Below are 11,906 nucleotides of genomic sequence, written 5' to 3' on the forward strand. Positions count from 1 at the left end.
TTTTATATACATATTCTTATTCATTCCTTTACACTTGTGTGTATAAGGTAGTTGTTGTGAAATTGTTAGGTTTGATTACTTGTTAGATATTACTGCAATGGTCGGAACTAGAAGCACAAGCATTTCGCTACACTCGCATTAACATCTGCTAACCGTGTGTACGTGACAGTCTAAGGAATCTTCCTAGTCTCCTATTTGTGGTTTGATCTGAAAACATTGGGTAGATGAATTCAATATAGCCAGTCTGTTTGTGCCATCATGCCACCTCCTTGTCATGCCAGGCTTGTCATATTTGGGTTGACAATTCCAATGGAGTTGGTGAGAACACAAACAGGACCTGGGACCCAGCTAAAAGGAAACAGGACCTGGGACCCAGCTAAAAGGAAACAGGACCTGGGACCCAGCTAAAAGGAAACAGGACCTGGGACCCAGCTAAAAGGAAACAGGACCTGGGACCCAGCTAAAAGGAAACAGGACCTGGGACCCAGCTAAAAGGAAACAGGACCTGGAACCCAGCTAAAAGGAAACAGGACCTGGGACCCAGCTAAAAGGAAACAGGACCTGGGACCCAGCTAAAAGGAAACATGACCTGGAACCCAGCTAAAAGGAAACAAGACCTGGGACCCAGCTAAAAGGAAAGAAGACCTGGGACCCAGCTAAAAGGAAACAGGACCTGGGACCCAGCTAAAAGGAAACAGGACCTGGGACCCAGCTAAAAGGAAACATGACCTGGAACCCAGCTAAAAGGAAACAAGACCTGGGACCCAGCTAAAAGGAAACAAGACCTGGGACCCAGCTAAAAGGAAACAGGACCTGGGACCCAGCTAAAAGGAAACAGGACCTGGGACCCAGCTAAAAGGAAACAGGACCTGGGACCCAGCTAAAAGGAAACAGGACCTGGGACCCAGCTAAAAGGAAACAGGACCTGGGACCCAGCTAAAAGGAAACAGGACCTGGGACCCAGCTAAAAGGAAACAGGAAATGGAACCCAGCTAAAAGGAAACAGGACCTAGGACCCAGCTAAAAGGAAACAGGACCTGGGACCCAGCTAAAAGGAAACAGGACCTGGAACCCAGCTAAAAGGAAACAGGACCTGGAACCCAGCTAAAAGGAAACAGGACCTAGGACCCAGCTAAAAGGAAACAGGACCTGGAACCCAGCTAAAAGGAAACAGGACCTGGGACCCAGCTAAAAGGAAACAGGAAATGGAACCCAGCTAAAAGGAAACAGGACCTAGGACCCAGCTAAAAGGAAACAGGACCTGGAACCCAGCTAAAAGGAAACAGGACCTGGGACCCAGCTAAAAGGAAACAGGACCTGGGACCCAGCTAAAAGGAAACAGGACCTGGAACCCAGCTAAAAGCCATATGGTAGATGGCTAGATGATGCCCACTGGGTATCACATCTAATTTCCCCTCTTCTGTGCCCTGCACTCACTCAACAAGCCCTCACGGCTGATCCTAGCCTGGAAGCCCTCACGCCTGACCCTAGCCTGGAAACCCCCACAGCTGACCCTAGCCTGGAAACCCTTACAGCTGACCCTAGCCTGGAAACCCTCACGGCTGACCCTAGCCTGGAAGCCCTCACGCCTGACCCTAGCCTGGAAGCCCTCACGCCTGACCCTAGCCTGGAAGCCCTCACAGCTGACCCTAGCCTGGAAGCCCTAACAGCTGACCCTAGCCTGGAAGCCCTCACAGCTGACTCTAGCCTGGAAGCCCTCACGGCTGACCCTAGCCTGGAAGCCCTCACAGCTGACCCTAGCCTGGAAGCCCTCACGGCTGACCCTAGCCTGGAAGCCCTCACAGCTGACCCTAGCCTGGAAACCCTCACGGCTGACCCTAGCCTGGAAGCCATCACAGCTGACCCTAGCCTGGAAACCCTCACAGCTGACCCTAGCCTGGCAGCCCTCACAGCTGACCCTAGCCTGGAAGCCCTCACAGCTGACCCTAGCCTGGAAACCCTCACAGCTAACCCTAGCCTGGAAACCCTCACAGCTGACCCTAGCCTGGAAGCCCTCACAGCTGACCATAACAAAGAAGCTTTTCAGGTCTAGTAATGCCTACCCTACATCACACTGTTCATTGATTCTCCAGTCCTCCTGCCCTGGGGATTCTGCAATGAGGCCAGTCTTGAGGGGGCAGATGAGGCCTGTGCATGTGTGTGGCTACATTAGTCATTGTCAATATTGGAAATCCTTATTTGCTTTGCTGAATGGATACTGTGCTGTTGCCTGATCCAACAGACTGGCTACTGGCTGATCCAACAGCTGGCTACTGGCTGATCCAACAGACTGGCTACTGGCTGATCCAACAGACTGGCTACTGGCTGATCCAACAGACTGGCTACTGCCTGATCCAACAGACTGGCTACTGGCTGATCCAACAGACTGGCTACTGGCTGATCCAATAGACTGGCTACTGGCTGATCTAACAGACTGGCTAATGGCTGATCCAACAGACTGGCTAATGGCTGATCCAACAGACTGGCACTGGCTGATCCAACAGAGTGTCTACTGGCTGATCCAACAGACTGGCTACTACCTGATCCAACAGACTGGCTACTGGCTGATCCAACAGACTGGCTACTGGCTGTTCCAACAGACTGGCTACTGGCTGATCCAACAGACTGTCTACTGGCTGATCCAACAGACTGGCTACTGCCTGATCCAACAGCTGGCTACTGGCTGATCCAACAGACTGTCTACTGGCTGATCCAACAGACTGGCTACTGCCTAATCCAATAGACTGGCTACTGGCTGATCCAACAGACTGGCTACTGCCTGATCCAACAGCTGGCTACTGGCTGATCCAACAGACTGGCTACTGGCTGATCCAATAGACTGGCTACTGGCTGATCCAACAGACTGGCTACTGCCTGATCCAACAGACTGGCTACTGGCTGTTCCAACAGACTGGCTACTGGCTGATCCAACAGACTGGCTACTGGCTGATCCAATAGACTGGCTACTGGCTGATCCAACAGACTGGCTACTGCCTGATCCAACAGACTGGCTACTGGCTGATCCAATAGACTGGCTACTGGCTGATCCAACAGACTGGCTACTGGCTGATCCAACAGACTGGCTACTGCCTGATCCAACAGCTGGCTACTGGCTGTTCCAACAGACTGGCTACTGGCTGATCCAATAGACTGGCTACTGGCTGATCCAACAGACTGGCTACTGCCTGATCCAACAGCTGGCTACTGGCTGATCCAACAGAACAGAAAGCATGGAACAGAGAACAGAGAACAGAGAACAGGGAACATGGAACAGAGAACAGGGAACATGGAGCAGGGAACAGGGAACAGAGAACAGGGAACAGGGAACAGGAAACAGAGAACAGAGAACAGAGAACAGAGAACAGAGAACAGAGAAGAGGGAACAGGAAACAGGAAACAGGAAACAGAGAACAGAGAACAGAGAACAGGGAACAGAGAAGAGAGAAGAGAGAACATGAAACAGGAAACAGGAAACAGAGAACAGGGAACAGAGAACAGAGAACAGGGAACAGGGAACAGGGAACATAGAACAGGGAACAGGGAACAGGGAACAGGAAACAGGAAACAGGAAACAGGAAACAGGAAACAGGGAACAGGGAACAGGGAACAGGGAACAGAGAACAGAGAACAGAGAACAGGAAACAGGAAACAGGAAACAGGGAACAGGGAACAGGGAACAGAGAACAGAGAACAGAGAACAGAGAACAGGGAACAGGGAACAGGGAACAGGGAACAGGGAACAGAGAACAGAGAACAGAGAACAGGGAACAGAGAACAGAGAACATGGAAGAGGGAACAGGGAACATGGAACAGGGAACATGGAACAGAGAACAGAGAACAGGGAACAGGGAACAGGGAACCTGGAACCTGGAACAGAGAATAGAGAACAGGGAACAGAGAACAGAGAACAGAGAACAGGGAACAGAGAACAGAGAACAGAGAACAGAGAACATGGAAGAGGGAACAGGGAACATGGAACAGGGAACATGGAACAGAGAACAGAGAACAGGGAACAAAGAACAGAGAACAGAGAACAGGGAACCTGGAACCTGGAACAGAGAACAGAGAACAGGGAACAGAGAACAGGGAACAGAGAACAGGGAACAGAGAACAGAGAACAGAGAACAGGGAACAGAGAACAGAGAACATGGAAGAGGCAACAGGGAACCTGGAACCTGGAACAGAGAACAGAGAACAGGGAACAGAGAACAGAGAACAGGGAACAGAGAACAGAGAACAGGGAACAGAGAACAGAGAACAGAGAACAGGAAACAGAGAACATGGAAGAGGGAACAGGGAACCTGGAACCTGGAACAGAGAACAGAGAACAGGGAACAGAGAACAGAGAACAGGGAACAGAGAACCTGGAACAGAGAACAGAGAACAGAGAACAGAGAACAGAGAACATGGAAGAGGGAACAGGGAACAGGGAACCTGGAACCTGGAACAGAGAACAGAGAACAGGGAACAGAGAACAGAGAACAGGGAACAGAGAACCTGGAACCTGGAACAGAGAACAGAGAACAGAGAACAGGGAACAGAGAACAGGGAACAGGGAACAGGGAACAGGGAACCTGGAACCTTGAACAGAGAACAGAGAACAGGGAACAGGGAACAGGGAACAGAGAACAGAGAACCTGGAACCTGGAACAGAGAACAGGGAACAGAGAACAGAGAACAGGGAACAGAGAACAGGGAACAGAGAACAGAGAACAGGGAACAGAGAACAGGGAACAGAGAACAGAGAACAGGGAACAGAGAACAGAGAACAGAGAACAGGGCTCACGGTTCGGCTCCTGTACAGATCACAAAGTGCCCTGAAAGTGTGTGTATGACTGATGTGTGTGTGTGTGTGTGTGTGTGTGTGTGTGTGTGTGTGTGTGTGTGTGTGTGTGTGTGTGTGTGTGTGTGTGTGTGTGTGTGTGTCAAAAGTAGTGCACTACTTACCACATAGAGCCCTAGTCAAAAGTAGCGCACTACTTACCCCATAGAGCCCTAGTCAATAGTAGTGCACTACTTACCCCATAGAGCCCTAGTCAATAGTAGTGCACTACTTACCCCATCGAGCCCTAGTCAAAAGTAGTGCACTACTTACCCCATAGAGCCCTAGTCAATAGTAGTGCACTACTTACCCCATAGAGCCCTGGTCAAAAGTAGTGCACTACTTACCCCATAGAGCCCTGGTCAAAAGTAGTGCACTACTTACCCCATAGAGCCCTATTCAAAAGTAGCGCACTACTTACCCCATAGAGCCCTAGTCAATAGTAGTGCACTACTTACCCCATAGAGCCCTAGTCAAAAGTAGTGCACTACTTACCCCATAGAGCCCTAGTCAATAGTAGTGCACTACTTACCCCATAGAGCCCTAGTCAAAAGTAGTGCACTACTTACCCCATAGAGCCCTAGTCAATAGTAGTGCACTACTTACCCCATAGAGCCCTAGTCAAAAGTAGTGCACTACTTACCCCATAGAGCCCTAGTCAAAAGTAGTGCACTACTTACCCCATTGAGCCCTGGTCAAAAGTAATGCACTACTTACCCCATAGAGCCCTAGTCAATAGTAGTGCACTACTTACCCATAGAGCCCTGGTCAAAAGTAGTGCACTACTTACCCCATAGAGCCCTGGTCAAAAGTAGTGCACTACTTACCCCATAGAGCCCTAGTCAATAGTAGTGCACTACTTACCCCATAGAGCCCTAGTCAAAAGTAGTGCACTACTTACCCCATAGAGCCCTAGTCAATAGTAGTGCACTACTTACCCCATAGAGCCCTAGTCAATAGTAGTGCACTACTTACCCCATAGAGCCCTAGTCAAAAGTAGTGCACTACTTACCCCATTGAGCCCTGGTCAAAAGTAATGCACTACTTACCCCATAGAGCCCTGGTCAAAAGTAGTCCACTACTTACCCATAGAGTCCTGGTCAAAAGTAGTGCACTACTTACCCCATAGAGCCCTGGTCAAAAGTAGTGCACTACTTACCCCATAGAGCCCTAGTCAAAAGTAGTGCACTACTTACCCCATAGAGCCCTGGTCAAAAGTAGTGCACTACTTACCCCATAGAGCTCTGGTCAAAAGTAGTGCACTACTTACCCCATAGAGCCCTAGTCAAAAGTAGTGCACTACTTACCCCATAGAGCCCTGGTCAAAAGTAGTGCACTACTTACCCCATAGAGCCCTAGTCAATAGTAGTGCACTACTTACCCATAGAGCCCTGGTCAAAAGTAGTGCACTACTTACCCCATAGAGCCCTAGTCAATAGTAGTGCACTACTTACCCATAGAGCCCTGGTCAAAAGTAGTGCACTACTTACCCCATAGAGCCCTGGTCAAAAGTAGTGCACTACTTACCCCATAGAGCCCTAGTCAATAGTAGTGCACTACTTACCCATAGAGCCCTGGTCAAAAGTAGTGCACTACTTACCACATAGAGCCCTGGTCAAAGTAGTGCACTACTTACCCCATAGAGCCCTGGTCAAAAGTAGTGTACTACTTACCCATAGAGCCCTGGTCAAAAGTAGTGTACTACTTACCCATAGAGCCCTAATCAAAAGTAGCGCACTACTTACCCCATAGAGCCCTGGTCAAAAGTAGTGCACTACTTACCCTATAGAGCCCTGGTCAAAAGTAGTGCACTACTTACCCCATAGAGCCCTGGTCAAAAGTAGTGCACTACTTACCCATAGAGCCCTAGTCAAAAGTAGTGTACTACATAGGGAATAGTGTTCCATTTTGAATGCAATCTTTTCTCCTCCACTTTCGCATACTATTAGCTTTATGACCTTGAATGGAGGTGTGCATCTTTCTCCTAGGCAGGGGTGGAGAGGAAGACATTCATTTTGACATGTCAAAAGTGTTTCATTACGGGCGATTTTATCTACCAGCTCTCACAGTCTCACATCAGAATCAGACGTTCATTCGTGTTTATCAGACGTCAAATTTCAAAGTTGTTCCAAACATCAAATTTCCAAATGTTTAAGGTTAAGTTCAGGTATTAACTCTGAATGGTTAAGGTTAGGCATTAACTCTGAATGGTTAAGGTTAGACATTAACTCTGAATTGTTAAGGATAGGGTTAAGGCTTAAAACAAAAATATCAAAAAACAAATTTCTATCGCTGGATTCGAACTTGTAACCTTAGGATTCAGAGCTCAATGTTATCCCAAGGTGGCCGATTTCCACGTCATCTCCCGAGGTTTCTCGACTTTTACACCCCTGCCGGGCGAGGGTTCTTAAAGGTCACCATGTACGGTACGTTATCTCAGTCTGAGGAAATGTCTATGATCCCTGTAACATGAAATGTACTGAAACAGAAAGGAGTGGTGCTCCTTGGCAGACAGTAAAGGATGAGAGACATTATTAACGCAATCACTTAGGTCAATTCCTACTGGTCCAATTAGGTCATATTAATTTCATCGATAGAGAGCTCACCATCCACTCTATCCTACTTCCCGACATCAGTTTCAGGCTGCGTCCCTATTCCCTCCACATTACAGGGAATAGGGAGCCCTTTGGGACGCAGACTCAGTTGGAAGTTGGAAGCAGATCATTACAATAACGTTAGAATCACGTCATTCATCAGCTTCATTCCCTGCTGTGGTTCTGCTTAAGTATTTGTGGCTGTGTCTTAGCAACAGCAGCAAGAATGACACAGGGAGGAAGAGAGAAAGATGGAGAGACAGAGAGAGAGAGAGGGAGAGAGAGAGAGAGAGAAGACAGACTATGTGCACACTGCCCACAAAACGAGGTGGAAACTGAGCTGCACTTCCTAACCTCCTGCCAAATGTATGACCATATTAGAGACACATAAAAACAAATCCAATTTTGAGAAACTACCATATCTATTGGGTGAAATACCACAGTGTGACATCACAGCAGCACGACTTGTGACCTGTTGCCACAAGAAAAGGGTAACCAACGAAGAACAAACACCATTCTTTATACAACCTATGTTTATTTATTTTCCCTTTTGTACTTTAACTATTTGTACATCATTACAACACTGTATATACATAATATGCCATTTGAAATGTCTTTATTTTGGAACTTTTGTGAGTATAATGTTTACTGTATTGTTTATTTCACTAAGTGTTTATTATTTATTTCACTTATTTTGGCAATGTTAACGTACGTTTACCATGCCAATAAAGCCCCTTACGTGGAATTGAATTGAGAGAGAGACAGAGAGAGAAAGAGCAAGACAGACAGACATGACACAGGGTCTGTTTGTACATGCTGTGGTACATGCTGTGGTACATGATGTGGTACATGCTGTTGATGTTGTCACAGACAGGGTTCCAGAAGAGAAGGCCCTATCAGAGTTGATGTTGTCACAGACAGGGTTCCAGAAGAGAAGGCCCTATCAGAGTTGATGTTGTCACAGACAGGGTTCCAGAAGAGAAGGCCCTATCAGAGTTGATGTTGTCACAGACAGGGTTCCAGAAGAGAAGGCCCTGTCAGAGTCTATGTTGTCACAGACAGGGTTCCAGAAGAGAAGGCCCTATCAGAGTTGATGTTGTCACAGACAGGGTTCCAGAAGAGAAGGCCCTGTCAGAGTCTATGTTGTCACAGACAGGATTCCAGAAGAGAAGGCCCTATCAGAGTTGATGTTGTAACAGACAGGGTTCCAGAAGAGAAGGCCCTGTCAGAGTTGATGTTGTAACAGACAGGGTTCCAGAAGAGAAGGCCCTGTCAGAGTTGATGTTGTCACAGACAGGGTTCCAGAAGAGAAGGCCCTATCAGAGTTGATGTTGTCACAGACAGGGTTCCAGAAGAGAAGGCCCTATCAGAGTTGATGTTGTCACAGACAGGGTTCCAGAAGAGAAGGCCCTATCAGAGTTGATGTTGTCACAGACAGGGTTCCAGAAGAGAAGGCCCTATCAGAGTTGATGTTGTCACAGACAGGGTTCCAGAAGAGAAGGCCCTATCAGAGTTGATGTTGTCACAGACAGGGTTCCAGAAGAGAAGGCCCTATCAGAGTTGATGTTGTCACAGACAGGGTTCCAGAAGAGAAGGCCCTGTCAGAGTTGATGTTGTCACAGACAGGGTTCCAGAAGAGAAGGCCCTATCAGAGTTGATGTTGTAACAGACAGGGTTCCAGAAGAGAAGGCCCTATCAGAGTTGATGTTGTAACAGACAGGGTTCCAGAAGAGAAGGCCCTACCAGAGTTGAGGTTGTCACAGACAGGGTTCCAGAAGAGAAGGCCCTATCAGAGATGATGTTGTCACAGACAGGGTTCCAGAAGAGAAGGCCCTATCAGAGTTGATGTTGTCACAGACAGGGTTCCAGAAGAGAAGGCCCTGTCAGAGTTGATGTTGTCACAGACAGGGTTCCAGAAGAGAAGGCCCTATCAGAGTTGATGTTGTCACAGACAGGGTTCCAGAAGAGAAGGCCCTATCAGAGTTGATGTTGTAACAGACAGGGTTCCAGAAGAGAAGGCCCTGTCAGAGTCTATGTTGTCACAGACAGGATTCCAGAAGAGAAGGCCCTGTCAGAGTTGACGTTGTCACAGACAGGGATCCAGAAGAGAAGGCCCTATCAGAGTTGATGTTGTCACAGACAGGGTTCCAGAAGATAAGGCCCTGTCAGAGTCTATGTTGTCACAGACAGGGTTCCAGAAGAGAAGGCCCTGTCAGAGTCTATGTTGTCACAGACAGGGTTCCAGAAGAGAAGGCCCTGTCAGAGTTGATGTTGTCACAGACAGGGTTCCAGAAGAGAAGGCCCTATCAGAGTTGATGTTGTCACAGACAGGGTTCCAGAAGAGAAGATCCTGTCAGAGTTGATGTTGTCACAGACAGGATTCCAGAAGAGAAGGCCCTGTCAGAGTTGATGTTGTCACAGACAGGGTTCCAGAAGAGAAGGCCCTGTCAGAGTTGATGTTGTCACAGACAGGGTTCTTAAAGAGGCACTGTCAGAGTTGATGTTGTCACAGACAGGGTTCTTAAAGAGGCACTGTCAGAGTTGCGTTGTCACAGACAGGGTTCCAGAAGAGAAGGCCCTATCAGAGTTGATGTTGTCACAGACAGGGTTCCAGAAGAGAAGGCCCTGTCAGAGTTGATGTTGTCACAGACAGGGTTCCAGAAGAGAAGGCCCTATCAGAGTTGATGTTGTCACAGACAGGGTTCCAGAAGAGAAGGCCCTATCAGAGTTGATGTTGTCACAGACAGGGTTCCAGAAGAGAAGGCCCTATCAGAGTTGATGTTGTCACAGACAGGGTTCCAGAAGAGAAGGCCCTATCAGAGTTGATGTTGTCACAGATAGGGTTCCAGAAGAGAAGGCCCTATCAGAGTTGATGTTGTCACAGACAGGGTTCCAGAAGAGAAGGCCCTATCAGAGTTGATGTTGTCACAGACAGGGTTCCAGAAGAGAAGGCCCTATCAGAGTTGATGTTGTCACAGACAGGGTTCCAGAAGAGAAGGCCCTGTCAGAGTCTATGTTGTCACAGACAGGGTTCCAGAAGAGAAGGCCCTATCAGAGTTGATGTTGTCACAGACAGGGTTCCAGAAGAGAAGGCCCTGTCAGAGTCTATGTTGTCACAGACAGGATTCCAGAAGAGAAGGCCCTATCAGAGTTGATGTTGTAACAGACAGGGTTCCAGAAGAGAAGGCCCTGTCAGAGTTGATGTTGTAACAGACAGGGTTCCAGAAGAGAAGGCCCTGTCAGAGTTGATGTTGTCACAGACAGGGTTCCAGAAGAGAAGGCCCTGTCAGAGTTGATGTTGTCACAGACAGGGTTCCAGAAGAGAAGGCCCTATCAGAGTTGATGTTGTCACAGACAGGGTTCCAGAAGAGAAGGCCCTATCAGAGTTGATGTTGTCACAGACAGGGTTCCAGAAGAGAAGGCCCTGTCAGAGTTGATGTTGTCACAGACAGGGTTCCAGAAGAGAAGGCCCTATCAGAGTTGATGTTGTCACAGACAGGGTTCCAGAAGAGAAGGCCCTATCAGAGTTGATGTTGTAACAGACAGGGTTCCAGAAGAGAAGGCCCTGTCAGAGTCTATGTTGTCACAGACAGGATTCCAGAAGAGAAGGCCCTGTCAGAGTTGACGTTGTCACAGACAGGGTTCCAGAAGAGAAGGCCCTGTCAGAGTTGACGTTGTCACAGACAGGGTTCCAGAAGAGAAGGCCCTGTCAGAGTTGATGTTGTCACAGACAGGGTTCCAGAAGAGAAGGCCCTATCAGAGTTGATGTTGTCACAGACAGGGTTCCAGAAGAGAAGATCCTGTCAGAGTTAATGTTGTCACAGACAGGGTTCCAGAAGAGGAGAACCTATCAGAGTTGATGTTGTCACAGACAAGGTTCCAGAAGAGAAGGCCCTGTCAGAGTTGATGTTGTCACAGACAGGGTTCCTAAAGAGGCACTGTCAGAGTTGATGTTGTCACAGACAGGGTTCCAGAAGAGGAGGCCCTATCAGAGTTGATGTTGTCACAGACAGGGTTCCAGAAGAGAAGGCCCTGTCAGAGTTGATGTTGTCACAGACAGGGTTCCAGAAGAGAAGGCCCTATCAGAGTTGATGTTGTCACAGACAGGGTTCCAGAAGAGAAGGCCCTGTCAGAGTCTATGTTGTCACAGACAGGATTCCAGAAGAGAAGGCCCTGTCAGAGTTGATGTTGTCACAGACAGGGTTCCAGAAGAGAAGGCCCTGTCAGAGTTGATGTTGTCACAGACAGGGTTCTTAAAGAGGCACTGTCAGAGTTGATGTTGTCACAGACAGGGTTCTTAAAGAGGCACTGTCAGAGTTGCGTTGTCACAGACAGGGTTCCAGAAGAGAAGGCCCTATCAGAGTTGATGTTGTCACAGACAGGGTTCCAGAAGAGAAGGCCCTGTCAGAGTTGATGTTGTCACAGACAGGGTTCCAGAAGAGAAGGCCCTATCAGAGTTGATGTTGTCACAGACAGGGTTCCAGAAGAGA

The sequence above is a fragment of the Salvelinus fontinalis genome, chromosome 33 (genome assembly GCF_029448725.1).
Source record: "Salvelinus fontinalis isolate EN_2023a chromosome 33, ASM2944872v1, whole genome shotgun sequence".
NCBI lineage: Eukaryota > Metazoa > Chordata > Actinopteri > Salmoniformes > Salmonidae > Salvelinus > Salvelinus fontinalis.